The sequence below is a fragment of the Protopterus annectens genome, chromosome 11.part0 (assembly GCF_019279795.1).
Source record: "Protopterus annectens isolate FY-2018-M chromosome 11.part0, PAN1.0, whole genome shotgun sequence".
Classification (NCBI taxonomy): domain Eukaryota; kingdom Metazoa; phylum Chordata; order Ceratodontiformes; family Protopteridae; genus Protopterus; species Protopterus annectens.
The window spans coordinates 104,725,643-104,741,943 of NC_056745.1; positions in this window are offsets into that span (position 1 = coordinate 104,725,643).

Sequence of the window (16,301 nt, forward strand, 5' to 3'; positions counted from 1 at the left end):
GGGTTGATAACCAACCTTTCTATTTTGAGTTTTTTTTTTTTTTGTAGATTATAGCAATACCGCCACCTTTTTTGTGGATTCTATGAAGTCTCAAGATGCTGTACCCAGAGTTAGGATTTCAGTGTCATCTATGTGCAGTTTTAACCAGGTTTATGTTAGCTTAGCTAAGTCTGGGGAGGATTGGTGAAGAGTTGCATGGAATTCTGAGATTTTGTTTAGTATACTTCTCATATTGATGTTTAGGATTAGGAGATATGAGCTTTTGTGAAGGTGGGTGTGTGATGTTTGTAGTGATTGGGGTGGGATAGGAGTGTGGTAGTTGAGATGGAAATTGAGGGCCTGGATTGGGATGAATGTCCCCACTTTGTTTCTTGTGCGTTGAGTTGACTAGGAATAGGTGTGTAAGTTTAGTAAGTGGTTTGGTAGTTTTGAGTAATAGGGTCAGTGTTTTCTTTGAATGGATGTATTTATAAGGGAATAGTTCAACTGTGGTACTGTTGAACAGGTAAGGTGTAGTATAATAGCAAAGTTGGACATAGGGTTGAATTAGGGGGCTGTGAGTTGGTTGGTTGGGGAGTGGAAGGTGAGGATATGTTGGTTGTGATAGGCTGTGTAGAGGTATGTGGTAGGGAGTAAGATATATAGTGTTAAGTGTTGTAGTAACATTGTGCAAAGTTGGTGTATTACTTATCTTGCTGAAAGGTGGTAGAAACTGGTATTACAGTAGTTGTGAAATAGTGAGAGAGGGGCTTTACTAAATTAAAATGAGTTAAGTGGTAGCTAATTGAATAAGACTGATGTGAGGCTTGAGAAGGTAGGTGTGTTTTGTGGATTAGTATGCATATAGGGATAATGTGATGGGTGAGAATGGGGGTAGGGGAGCAGAGTAAGCCTGAGCATAGTGAGGGTGAAAGGAGCAGGCTGGCCCTAGTCTATCATTTAGCTGCAAAAACAATCAGAGAGGTAAGTTTAAGGATGTAAAGTACTGCCAGGAGAGGATATGAAGAGTCTGAAAAATGGAACTGCTGGAATGATGTGAAGGCTGAATGTCTGCACAGAATTATAACCAAGTAATTTACAGTGGCAAGATAAATCACCTATACAGTTCACGGTACAATTTCTGGAACTGCTGTCAAGGAATTGTATTGATTAAAACAAAGTGTCAGTTATTAATTGCTGACATAAAGTCCAGGCTACATCTTTTAATTCCACCATCCTTATACCTGGATTTGTACGTTTAATAAATGTAGTCAAAGCAGCTATATAAAAGTATATTTAAAATGTATTGTGATGCTTTTTTCTTTTTTGTTTTTGTTTGGAAGTTAGATACCAGGGCTTTATTCTTGGGAAAAAACAGGGAATGACTGGAGACAAGAAAAAGAGATAGAACAGGTCACCTCCCATGACCACCTGCATCTCTTCCCATTGAACTTTTAGTATGCATCCTATAATGTTACTAACTGGCTCGGGATCTCATAAGATTTCACAGATGAGTTTAGTTACCAAAGAGCTTGCCACCTAAGCAGTATTTCTAAATAATTGCCACACCTGTCTTCTAAAAACGTTTGTATGTACTTGCACTTATACCAGTGTGGTAATTTATTCTTCTACCGTGGAATAAACTGTTATTCATACTACTGTAACAATTATCCATGTGCATAAGCAAAATGTTATCTCATGTCCCCATTTTGTGGTTAATAAAACTTATTCCTATATCACTTGTATTGCCTCATCTTTCATACACTTGTAATCCTAGATCAAATCACCTCTGAGAATTGAATAATATACTGAGCAAGGGACTGTATACAGAAATGGAAATGGTGCAGCTGTCAAAATAAAAGCAGTTTTCTGTACCTGTCAAGCTGCAAAACAAGTATGACCCCCTGTGAGATGAGAAGGAAAAAAAGGCTATATGAATATGAAGACTAGCCAAGTGTGTAGATGGTGCTGGGGTGATAGATTCAGCTGCTGCATCAAGGTTAGGAAGACAGGGCATGAGGAAAGAGTGGACAACACTTACTGAAAGATTCATGACTGGACTGTTTGATGTAATGAGGTTCAGGTGATCAGAACAGTTACATTCCCCAAAGGGCAACCACAATGCTCTCCATCAAGACTCTTGTAAGATTAGTACTTTACTTTCATTCACAGTTAAACAAGACCTGCAACTTTAATGCATGTGGTGGGGTTTTGGGATAGATATTATTACTTTTGGTATAAATCTGTTTCTTTGGGATATGCTAACTGCACATTGCTGGAGAGAGATGGTGAGATTATACTGCAGATTATGTACAGAGGGAATGAGACTACATCCAAGATAGCAGCAGATAACTGTCAGCAAGCAAACCTGGACAGTTTTTCCAAAATATTTTTGCATTGGACTTTTTAAAATTTGAGTAGTATTACCAGACTTAAGTCTTATGTTTTAAAGATTTACAGTTTTATCTTCAGTAAAGTTGCTGTAACTATTTAAATGCACCTTTTAGATTGTAGAATTTTTACCATATTTGCCAAGGATATGTTTTGTTACATTGTTACATCTCATTTAACTATAGTCACAGCTTGGACTGGTATGAATAATGTGAGCCAGCTGGTGAAGAAGCTTTTGGGGTTGGCCAACATTCTCTACTACTGTCTGTTTTTTACTAATAAACTGCCTTGCTACTGGTATTACATTACTAATAATCTTTGGAGTGAAATTTATTGTGACTTTGGCCTGTGGATTTATTCAAGACAGTACTCATGCACTTTAGATGGAATATAGGCCTGTTATGAGAGGATGATGTCTGGACTCTTTCTATGGCTTGAACTTTTAATACAGCTTTACATTGTATTTGACTTCTTTCAATGACTGGTAGTAGGACTGCTAAAAAGTACTGTAGAGCAATTATTACTAGTATTGTCTGTTGCTCCAAGTGGACCTATGTGTCTTGGTAGTCTTTCGTGAGAAATTAACCTGTTAATATATTGTACTATACCTGGAGTGTCATAGGTATTATCTTATTTTGTCATTGATGTATAATGATCAGCATCTTGTATTTGTATTAGCTTCTATTTTATCACATTTATTTCAGGCATAATTTATTTTGTTTTTTTTTAATATATTTACTTGCTGCATTTGTTTAAGTCATGCAAAATATTTTAATTAATCATTTATTGACATACTATGTAGCAAGTTGACCTATAGCCCTGATGAATTTTTACAAAAAGCACATCTGAGTTGTCATTTTTATTGCCTGCCTTTACTATTTGCTGGCTTTGCTCAAGCTTTCATACTCACATTTCCCACTTCATTACCTTTGTTTCACGCCTGTTTTTTTATTTACTTATTTTTTTATTGAACAGCTGCAGATTTGGCTGTTGATCTTTGCATTTACTTGCTGCATTTGTTGCACCAAGAAAATTATTCTTTAATTTGTTTGCTATTGACATGTTTTTGTGTTTTATCAGTTATGATTGCTGGTAAGTGCAAATAGATTGAATGACTGAGAAGGATACTACGCTTAAGAGTTATAACTTAATGAGGTTCTTGATATTTTCTTCCTAGTGTTTTAATCAACAATGGATTTCTTAATATACTACATATATATATATTTATATATATAAACAGTCTGAAACGTCAAACACTCATATGAGCAAATGTTTTTTCACGATGTAAATAACAGCAAATGTTCATATGAGCAAATGTTTTCAGTGGAGTTTTTGCTGCCAGCATTTTCTGTGACATTGTGATTCCCTTACCCTGCTGCTGTGTGATCTCAGAGTTGGTATATATAATTAGCAGGGAGTGTGGGGGTGCAGATGGGACTTGCTCTACTGTAAAAAAAAATGATTTTTATTGTTTTTTGATCACTTCAGATCAAATCTAAGGTGATCGGTGTTTTGATGGTTGGCACTACAATATTTTGGTGTTGTATGATATACTTATATATATATATATATATATATATATATATATATATATATATATATATATATATATATGGGTTTACTTCATATGACTAAAATTTCATATGACTGAATTTCATTTGATCGAGACCATAATACCGAATTTTCAAAATACTGAAAACTCATTTGACTGAAACTCATTATACTGTGGGTGATGTGGGTTTCCCTTCTCCTGTGACTTGCTTGTGATAAAAAAGAATTACTGTAACTTATAGTGCTGATTGCCAGAATACCGATAGTTATGTAGAAAGTAGTGTTGTAGTGTTTCTAAATGTGGGTATGTCTGTTTACATTTTTATGTGAAGTATCTTAAGTAATATGGCGGATGTTTTGTGCATTCCCAGCAGTAGTGGCAGCATGTAGACTACTGTAAGGTAAGTAAAAGGTATATGCCCTTTTCCCCACTGTAGTGTGATCCTGGAGTTAGTATATATAGTTGGGAGGGGGTGTAGGGGCGCACAGCCTAGTTTGGTTTTATATCATCCAGTTTCTGTTAAGAGAATATGTAAGTAGTTTTTAAGTTCTGGAAAGAGTTAGTCATTGGTGTTGTAAGTGTGCATGTCTATGGTTTACAAGTTAGTATTTTGACCTTTAAATTTCTGCTTTTCCTGGTTAGGGGTCACCACAGCAGAACTCCCGTCCACTAATGATTTGCAGTGGATTTTTATGGTGCTGAGTTGCCAGCCCGACACCCCACCTTCAAAGAAGGCACGCCCATTTATGCACGCACCTACCTGCATGTCTTTAACTTCACTTGACCATGGAGAGGACATGCAGACTCCACACAGAAGGTGCTCCAGCCAAGAATCGAATGGGAGAACCTCTTGCTGTGAGGTGACAATTCTAACTGCTGCACCACCCCGGCCTGCCTCACAGCAAGAAGTTCTCCTGTTTGATTCTGGGCTGGAGCTCCTTCTGTGTGGAGTCTGCATGTCCTCCCCTCAGTTGAGTGATGTTAAAGACATGCAGGTAGGTGCATGCGTGAATGGGCATGCCTTCTTTGAAGGTTGAGCATTGGGCTGGCAACTCGGCACTGTAAAAATCCACTGCCAATCATTAGCAGACGGGAGGTCCATTGTGGCGACCCCTAACCAGGAAAAGCCAAAAGTTAAAGTTCAAAATACTAACTTGTAAACCATAGATATGTACACTTACAACACTTAACATTGTAAGGTTTCAATATATATATATATATATATATATATATATATATATATATATATATATATATATACAGTTGTTCTGTGATGACCTGTCATGTGTGGATTCCTCCATTCCATTTTCCTTTAATTCACATACAGTTTCCTAAGGCTGAAGTGTTGTGTCTTTCGGCTTTTCTCGGTTAGGAGTCACCACAGTGGAACTCCGGTCCGCTAATGATTGGCAGTAGATTTTTATGTGCCGAGTTGCCGGCCCTGACACACAACCTTCAATGAAGGTACGCCCATTCATGCATGTCTCACAGAAGATGCTCTAGCTGAGAATCGAACAGGACAACATCTTACTGTGAGGCGACAATGCTACCGCAGCACCACCAGGTGTACTATTTGATAAAGATTACTAAATTTGCTACTTCCTAATGAGTATAGCTCTAGGAGAGATACGGGGTTGAAACAGTAAAAATAATCTTTTGCTGGGATTTAAGTTGTGTGTCATGTTGAAAACAGGAAGAACCTTCTCTTTAAAAATGAAAAGCAATGGCATGCCAGAACAGAGCTGGTGTTAGTGGTGGTGGGGGCAATATCAGGAACAGCCCAGGTCATAAATGGGAAAGTTCATCTCAGAGTCAAGAGGTCAAGACAATAATTCGGGTGTGGTAGAACAGATAATAGAATAGTGCTGAGGGAGACTGACAGCCTTTAAATAGCTCATAGGGAGATGTTGATATTTCAGTCATGTTCTTGTTAGTTAATTAGGTGTGAGTAATGCATAGGAACTGAGCATTACTGAGGAATGGGTTTTATGCCAGTTGGTTTTATAACTGATGTGATTTACAGTACATTCTGAGCTAGCTACTAAAAATAGGATGGCATATTAACCAAATGGACCAAGATAGTTAAGTGCCTACCCTCAAAGCCAATGTGATTTGTAACTGAAGAAAGGTTGCATTCCTTACATGAAGAGTGTGGGTTCTAATTGGTGGAAAATGGAGTAGTGGCATGTCCGTATACCTGGTAGTTATTTTAGGAAGTAGTAGAGTGGTGTGCCAGAGAGTTGGTAACATAATAGTAGGGAACAGGTGGCAGACTAGTGAAGGGAGCTGTCAGCTATTGTCAGGGCTCACCCAGGCAGGAGAGGAGGACAGCACTGCTTGTGTCTACTACAGTGACTGATTACTGACAGGCCAAAAAAGAGATGCATTCAGCGTGTCCTAGGCTAGTCTCTGTCAGTCTGCTAAAAGGAGGAATTGTAAAATAGCAAAGGAACCTCTTATACAAATCTCTGGCTAAACATGCTAGATAAGGAGAGATGTTACACATAAATAACATTCTGTCTAAACAGGGTAATAAAGCTGCAGACAGTAAATGTAAGGGGACCAGTTACTCAACCAAAATGCAACCTTCTGAGAGTTATAGAAAAGAAGGAACTATACAGTACTAATTTAGGAAATTAAACTAAATTTGTGAAGGGATGAAGATGAGTAGACTGAGTCTCCATGTAGTGGATTGTTTATGTATAAAACACTGAAGAAAAGGTTATCCATTGCATTTAAGAAAGGACTAGGATGGCTATTAAAGTGGATACATAAGATTGCAAAAGTGGGTAGCACATTCATCTAACTTCTGGGGAGTAGAGAGAGAATGAGAAGGTTTTACATTAATAATTGGTAGAAAGTTGCACCACTTTCACATGGTAGCAAGACTTTTAATATGATGCTGGATACCAGACAGACACAACCAATGGGAAAGAGAACTGTATAATAGGCTCAGATTTCATAGCCAAATGGTGGGAGATAATGACCTATGGAGATGGAAGGTATCTACATCTTACACATCCTCAAGTAAAGGGCTTGTCCTACTTTGTAGTTAGGAGGGTCCCCTACATCAGGATCCATCTGTTCCTAATAACTAAATATAAACTTTGACAAAAGTGATCCTGGGAGCTTAGTTGGGAGTGCAATGACCCTCTGAGCACATACCACTGAAAGTGCAGTTAGAAACAGAGGGCACCTCTGTGCAGGTTGAATTTAGTACCACCAGGAAATAGGCATGAAACATATGACAACGCAGAGACTCATTCAGTAATTGTGCTGGACATAGGTTCTCGCAAAGCAGGGTTAAGGCTTGAGCAGCTCAGCTGGTCAAAGCAGATGTGAAAAATGAGAGAGAGGCTTCAAAGTGCATTAAAGATGCACGTTGAGAGAAGAAGTTAATATGCTGAGGCATGAAGTCATTTACTAATTCAGGTAAAAAATCAGCGGTATGACCTTGAAGAATGGACTTATGGAAGGCAGCCATGCCATTACAAAAATGCAATACAACAAACATTCCAGAGATATGCCATTTAAACCGAGACAACAGCAGCAACGTAGATTCATTCTAGGCATTAAAACATTGTGCAGCAAATTAGCGGTTATACACAAAAGCATGAGCAGGATTTATTGATTCTTTTTAAAAGGCTATTTTCCTCAGAACTGCATCTGTTTCTTGACTATAACGCACATGACAATGAAGTTAGTGGTGGTTTCTGACTGGAAATATATCTAAACATCACCGGTATGTCACATTTTGCTGCAAATTATGTCACATTCATAGAATGTATACACGCCCATATGAATGACAGCAGGCAGGGAGTGATGCACATACAAAACAATTTGGTTTCTCATCAAGAAGTGGTGCAGCCTTCTACCATATCCTGCATCTAGCTATTCCCCCTATATTCCTCTCCATATTATGATCCACCATGTGGTCACTGCAATGTTTATGAAAGGATACCCCTCTGCAACAACCACCTTCACCAAGCCTTGTCATCACTAAGTGATCGGAAATGCCATCGCTCATTTGCCATTTTTGATCAGTGCGTAACTCAACAAATTGAAATCCTGCTACATTCTGCCAATAATACCGCTGTCAGACATGCTACAAATAAGAAATTGAGTAGCATCCATATCCCTCGGCCCTCACCTCAAGCTTATATAGTCATATTTTTAAAAATATTAAGGATTGGGAATCTGTGTGCTGAGTCTCTAGATATGATGAACTCAATTATTATCAGTGAATCCTCAGAAAAATACATGTTGTGCATTAAACTTGAAGTTTTATGTTCCTTTCTGGAAACCTGTACAGTGAAACTTGTATATGTTTGTGCGTTACTGATGAAGCTCGATAGAAATATGGAATATATATAACCTGGAATTAACAGCACATACTTAGTCCAATAAATGGAAGAAAAACTTTATGATTCCTCAATTGGTGATATAACCAAACTTTTAGCATACTTAGCCACAGCTATTATTTTAGTAAATAAGTGCTTAACTAATTTATTAGGTTACACATCTTACTTTGGATAGAAACCACCACTGATATTTAATTTATTCTGTGCTTTTTAGTGTAACCAATAAAATATAAATATATAAACAAATTATGTTAAATGAAATTAACATATTATTGTGATTATTAAAACTACAGGAGATCGTCCATTGGCCAGTATACTGCGTATCTGGTACCCCTGAATACAACCAGAGACCTAAAAGCCTCCAGTCACAGTAATAATGAAATGTGATTGATTTGTTTCAGAGCTGTAGTTTTTCTACACACAGCAAACAAGACTTCCCATCTATTAAGCAGGCAGACTCTAAAAAAGTATTTATCTCCTGCACTTGTGCAGTCTTGGACAGAGGTGGGTAATGAAAAAATGCTGTTCTTGAGTAATATCTATCACCTAAATCCCTGCAGCAAAATACTATTTCAAAACGACATGGCTTACTGTACCCAATTCATATAAAGGACTATCAGTACTACTCATGTTATCACTGTGTTGTTCTTTCTCACCCTCCAGATTCAGTAATGGAAATCATACGAATACTACTACTTTGCATGGGCTGAGCCCAAAACTGGTCAGTTATGATGAGTGCTCTACCCCCACTTAATAAATTTAGATAAATAAATAAATAGTCAAGCCTTTACCACCCTCAGCTCTGTGCCAAACAGTATTAACACCATGCATCCATCACACACCCCTTATATTCAGCCAATGTTTTATCTTTTGTGATTCCTGAGCAAGAATTTCTTATTTTTATAAAATCAAATAGAACAAAACCTCATAAGTGCTTCAAGTGGAGAAACTTTTGTTATACAAAAAAATAAAATGATAAACATTGACAAAGTGCTTTCGCCCTCACATATGGGCATGATCAGAGTCACCTTCATTCCTCCAAGTAACCCACTGGTGCATGCATTTGAATGCATGTGTGAAGGTGAATTTAGGAGGGTAGTTGATGCCAGCATAACTCCTGTTGACAGTTTGACTTTAGATGAAAGAACATGTTTGAGAGAATTGATGAGCAATAAGGAATACAGAATCATGAAACCAGATAAGGGTGGGGGATTGGTCATAATGACACAATTTGATTATGCTCATAAGATGTATGAAATATTACATGCCACTTCCACCTATGAAAGGGTATCTCAGTTTCCATTTGCATACCCTGTGACCCTGGATGTAACCATACATTGCCTGTTGGATTACCACTGAAAACAGGGATGATACCTGTTGATCTCATCCAATCAAGAGGGGTAAAGATAATAAAACTGAATCTGTTCTCCAAGCCCACCAAAGTATTTACTGACAACTCAGATTTCTTCTCACCTTCCAAAAACTTGCTACTAGTCTAAACCGCCCTAATGTATTACATTTACCTTTGCATTTGTAAGCCAGGTTATGGCTGACAAGGGTCATAAAGAGATTAGCTCACCCATCTGTTTAACAAAGAAATTAAAAAAAAAGTGATAATCACTTTTTATTTTGTCAGGAAAATGATGTCATTACTTCAGCCTTTTGTACATATTTAATCTCCAAGCTCAGGCATTCAAACAAGCTTCTATGTCATTTAGTTATAGAATTATCATGGCTCTCTATTAAAATGTTGTAATATCAACAACTAATAAGCTGAAAAAAAGACCAAAAACCCAGGAAAAGAGAGAATGTTGAAGACTGCTTTTATCTTTTAAACTTTGAAGTCCGTCAAACCCCAAACTTCTATTTATCAACTCTGAGATTACCATACCTCAGAGAAATAGCTGTCTCAGACTTAGTATATGTAAGTCCATTTTTTGGCCATTTGGTCTCTATGTTTTGCGACTTGCTCATCTGAGTTGTTACATTTCAGATGGTTACCAAATATCCTTCAGTAACATTCCACCATATGGATAGCAACAAGCCCAACCCGCACTGTTTGTTTCCCCACAGGTGACCATCAGCTTCTCCCAAGGTCTGTCTTCAACTACTTGGTCTACCAAAATCAACTTAGTCAGCCCTGGACTACTAATGACCCATTTTAGGGGGTGTCGAAGAGATTGAGATTCTCTGGGAAGTTGTCATACTTTTGGAAAGTAGTGTTTTTTCTCATAAGGCCTAAATCTGCCTCCTGTATGTGTCCATCCCATCCCAGTGGGTATCTTGTAACAGGATCAGAGACATATTGTCCAATCATCCATGTCTGACTCAACTAGAGTCTTGCCCTCATATGCACAATACCCCCCCACCCCACACACACATCCTACCTTCACCAGAAATCGATTGTGATGATGCATCTAAGAGCACACCCACCAGGATGAGCCTACCCATCTCCCCTGCCTGATCCATCACGCACCCAATCTGTTAATCAAAGTCTGGTCACCTGCACCATAGTCAGGCTTTTATATCTCTACATCATTAGCATAGGTTAAGTCCCCATATATTACAGCAGGCAAATCCCACCTTTGACCAAATGCAGACCTGAGGTGGAGTATTTTTATAAGCTGCCCGCTATGTGTTAAGGGAAAATGATGAAATTGCATCCACAAAATGTGTTATTGCTTTATAAATGAAGCTTCACTCATCAAGACATTCTCTGACCTATCCATCATACAATGATTTTTTAGTGTTTGCAGCATCCTGGATACCAGCTCACAAAGGATGCAGCAGGCCGAAGTGAAAAGCTTTTATACCTTATTCATCTGCCGCACACTCCAGGCTGTCTACATAAACACACCTGTCCCACAATAGAGTAAAACCACTGACTGACAACTGCAGCATTAAAAGTACTATATTCATACAACTACGTGCAATGGAGCTAAAGTGACAGAACAGATTCAATGTGTTAAAACAGCCATAAATTTTAATACAAGAAGCCCAATTTCTTGCAGAGGCTTTCACTGTATGATCAATGTTTGTAGACTGATACTGTGCAACCAGTAATTCAGATTGGAGAACTTTCTTTAGTTATGTGCATCTTAAAAAATAGAGAAAACATTTGTACCTACTCTTAGTCTATTCCTGGAACAATTAGTAATACGAATGTTTAGTTCTGTAATGCATCTTAAAGTATTTCTAATCCTCACATGAGGAAACAATCTTCTGTTTGTTTCTGAAGTTAAATTCTGAAGCCATGTGTTTTATGTAATTTACTCTGCCTTAAATACTGTTGACTGATATTACAATAGGCTCTTTGTAAAACTGTTTTTGGACATTAGAACATTTGAAAGTTAGAATTTGATTTTACCTTACAATACAGAGTGCTCTGTAGAGGAAGCTTCTCTGGCACACTGATCAATGTCAGATGGTACTGTGATATAGGAAATAGAATTTCCTTTTAACATTATCTTATGTTTGCTTCCAGAATGCATTTCTTTACTGGTTTGGTGAAGTTTGGACTGTTTTTTAGTTAATCTTGTGGTTTCAGAATGCCACAGCAGTTATATTCATGTTCAGTGGTATCTCGCTTAAAAAACTACACTCCTAAGGTTAACATCTGTATCCGGATCTGTACTTCCTGAAGTATATAGACAAAGGACATAGAAAAAAATTATAGTAATGACAATGCTTAACTTTTTCAGCTCCCCATGAAATGAAAGTCTAGACACAGTGCTTGCAAATATTTTCATATTATGACTGCTTTATGGAAGACTTGTATGTCTAATGGTATCATTAACAGCACGGAAATCACTATTTGGTCTTCAGATTCCTACAGCTGAGTACTCTTTTTAAACATTTTATTGATTTTTTTAAAATAAATACAGAATATATCAAATTTTGACATGTAATATAATAAAAAGATTAATCATATTATTATAAAATATAACTATTTACAATATATACAGTAAGAGTGAAATCAAAATAATACATTTGAATCAAGACAAAAGTATGAAAACCTAAAAACAAACTTTAATGTTTAATTAGTTGAAGAAAATTAATCAATATGGGCCAAAACCTTCAACCAAGGTACAGCTGAGTGTTTTTGGTTAACAATTATGTTCTTTTTTACACAAAGAGTGAACAGCAATAATACTAATGTTTGCATAAATAATAGCAAGAAATAAGTACTTGTACTATGTTCTGCAATAAATGGCTTTGATTACTTTATAAAATAAGAAGTATATCAAGCATATGAGACTCATTTGTGCATCTTAGCTGTCACCAGTTTAGACCATTTTTAAACTTGTGTTCATCAACAAACATGTTTTAACTAGAAGAGAAATATGTCTTAAATCAAGTGATGTGACTTTCTGTCATGTAGGTGGTGCCTTCATTTAATAAAATCCTTGTAGGGTATGGAGCATATGATTGCATTGCAATATCATGAAATAGACAAACCAGTCAAGTGCTTCCATAACGATTAACCCGATCTTAACAATTGTTAACATGGTAGTCAGTAAAACCTGCCAATAGTGGCCAACAAACAGAGGCAGAATTAGAAATAGATTTTTCTGCCTAATGTCTCTGCCACTAATCCTCCCTGACTTTCTTTCCCTAATGAAAGACAAAATGTGTCACACTGTGTTTTTGACAGTGCTTGCCAAGTGCTTTATGGCTTTAAATCCGGCAAACACTGCTTTTTTTTCTGTAACTTGTAATACATGGAGCGGATGAAGCTCCTTGCGCTACAAAGAATTACGATTGGGTCTGTTGTGGTGAATTTCTTGGCATCCTTGTCTCAAACACATAATACTGTTGCTACGATCGGAGACCCACACATTTAGTGTGCCATCTGGGTCTAGCTGGTGCAACATTTACCATAAAATTACATGCACGTGTATACAAAGTACTTTTTAGCAAGTGTGGTGGAATTTCTGGGAAGTCAATGCTATTATTCTCATTATCCAGAAATACATATTTCTACATATACATATATATGTGCGTATTCGGATTCACTTTAGAAGCTCGAAATACTGAAATATCGAAATTCACTATTTCAAGCCCATAAAGTGGAATCCTGAAAAGAGCAAAACCTCAGAAGTGTGAAATTTAAAACCTCGAATACTGGAGGTTTTGAATTTTGCGCTTCTGAGGTTTCACTGTGGTTAAGGATTCAGGCAAGTGTGCATGTGTTAAGGGTTTTGGGTAGGGGCTGTGATGTGTTTTAGTGTGTTTTGTTGCTGTGATGTGTGTGTGCGAGGAGAATGTAACTTGTTTGGTGGTGTTGTGTGCGTGTTTGTATGTAGTGCAACCTCGGAGTTAGAATATTTAAGTAGGGTGTGTGTGTGGGGGGCACAGCCCACCACATGGTGGGTGCAGGGGGGCTTGCCCCCCTGCTTTTATGTAGTAGAGAGCTTGTGTTTGTGTGTGGTGAGGAAGATGTGTGTGTATGTGGAGTAGAAGCGCAAAATTCAAAATCTCCGGTGTGCAAGATTTTGAATTTCACGCTTCTGAGTTTTCGTTGTTTTAAGGTTTTGACTTTATAGCTTCGAAATACTGAATTTTGACATTTCAGTATTTTGAGGATATCACATGAATCCATGTATGCATATATTATTTAAAAAACAAAGTTTATTGAACCAATACCATTTTAAATGGAATGGTTGTTGTTGACTGGTTTGCACTTGAATGGATGAGTAACGTCATTGTTTTAGTTCTGAAGAAGTCCAGGATTACCTAAGTAGACAAAGTCACTTACATTTTAATAAATGCAGTATTTTGAGACATTATATTTGCACCCTAAGCTCTTTTGCTACTTCAGGCCGCACTTTGTATTGGTTCTTGTTTGTTTTGCCATGCAGATTCCTGCCTTTTTCTGGTTACAGTTCTCATTATCCAGCCATACAGCATGAAGTTTGTCTGGCTAGATACTGGCCATAGTCCAGGGCATCAGCACATATTTGCTGTAGACACTAAAGGCCAACTTCCTTGTATATTAATCACTGTTAGTGGTGCAGATCATATCCCTTGGTCATCACAGGATGGTTGTAACATCATTTCCACAGGGTGACCGAGACAAGCTTACCATTAGCTACAACAGAATCGTGAAATTTACTTTTGAGGTTCCAAGAGACTTATGTTACTATTCTGTATTTATCAGACTTAGATGGATTTCCTTACCAAATCTTTCATCCTACCTCTAACCATACCCCTTAACCTCTTAGCACAGGAATTCTGGAAATATCCAAAAATAATAAGGTGGGGGAGGGCACAGGTCCAAAATCAGGGAAGGATTTTAAAATACTGCTCTTTCAAACTAAGAACGTTGCTAGAATAACATCTTTTTCATTAGCATGCCTTTTTCTGAAGGATACCAAGTCTGAAACTTAAATGTATGCCATTATTTAGTGACTTTAACCTTGATTGATTTACCAGAAAATCACAAATTTTGCAAGGCATAGACAAAAAATATGAAACAAAATATTGACGTTTAGATGATATGTTTCTAACAGTCATTTGCTTTTTTTCCCTTGTCACTCATGCCCCACAACCCTCCTTCACAGGTATGCTCCCTTAGTACAAACCAACACATTTCAATGAACATTCCTGCTCTCATTGACTTGTCTGCCAGCAGATTCATCGAGAGAGCATTTTGCACATCTCTACTGGTAATGCAGACTGATAAAAATGGCAGTGTGCTGTTTATAAGCTCTAAGGCATGCAGTAAGGCTACATGAGACACAAGCTTTGGGCATGAAATAAAATGAGTTGCTCTTGTTACGATGCTATTATAATTTATGAATCGCATTTTTTACTCTGCTCTTGCCAAAGATGAGTCATTTGAAGGCTACAGCTATCCCTTACAGAGTACCTATTTCAGTATCAGTTTACACAGTAAATTCATTATCAGAGTACCTATTTCAGTATCATTTTACACAGTAAATTCATTATCAGAGTACCTATTTCAGTATCACTTTACTAAAGCTTTTGGAGCAGAACTTTTCCTAAGTGATATGCTTGCCATGCATCATTCCATATGGATTCTGCCATATCCTCAGAAGTGCCTTGTGCACACTTTGATAAGCAGATTTAGGTTTTATTTTCTTCTTAGTAATGAAAGCTGCACAGAAGAAAATGTTTTCCTTCTCAGAACTGCACTTGTCACTCTCGATAAGCAGTTCTAATAAATTTATCCTAGTTATGATTTTTCTAATTTTAGAGCTTCTTTAAATTAAACAACTCAGTTAAAGAGGAAGTATGTATCTCAAGTTCTCATGTAAAGCTCAATTATTTTTAGCTGGCAAGCTTGCTTCCTTCCATGCTCAAGATAGTGATATATAAAATAAATTAGGTGCAATGCAACACAAGCGTGTATATTTATTTTCATTACAACTCTGTATCTAAATATAACAGGCAGAATATATACCATGTAAACAGGATGCTAGTTACTAAAATATTAATGCTATCAGTAACAAAAGTGTGGAAGAACCATATAAGGAAATTGGCATAAAAAACTCTGAACTGTGACTTAATAAACTTCTAAAGTCCTACTGAAGTGCCAAATAAATCATGATTAAAATAAATATTTTGCCAGAAAGAATGCTGACAGACACTTACTGGCAGCAAAGAAGGTAGGGTTAAGAGAATGAGTGATTGAAAACACCTCTGAAATGTAGTGAGAAAGCAAGGAAAAAAAAGTTTTGCACTGAGGTTCAAATAAAGGTTCTTTGCACAGTACTGCTTGGTAGAATAGAGTTCTAATTCTGCTCCAAGCTTCCTAAAATTATGTCATATTCTGTACAGAGGACATCCAAATGTGTAGAGGCATTTTGTAAATTACCAATTGTCTGCATTTTAAAATGCAGACTTTGAACTTGAATAAGACCTGTCCAGATATCAGTGGAACACGATGCTAAACCCCTCTGAAGATGTAAAGCATTACTCATGATATCTGTTAATGCTAAGAATGCCCTGCTTGCCTAATATCAACCTCCTTCCCATAGTTCTTCAGCCCATTT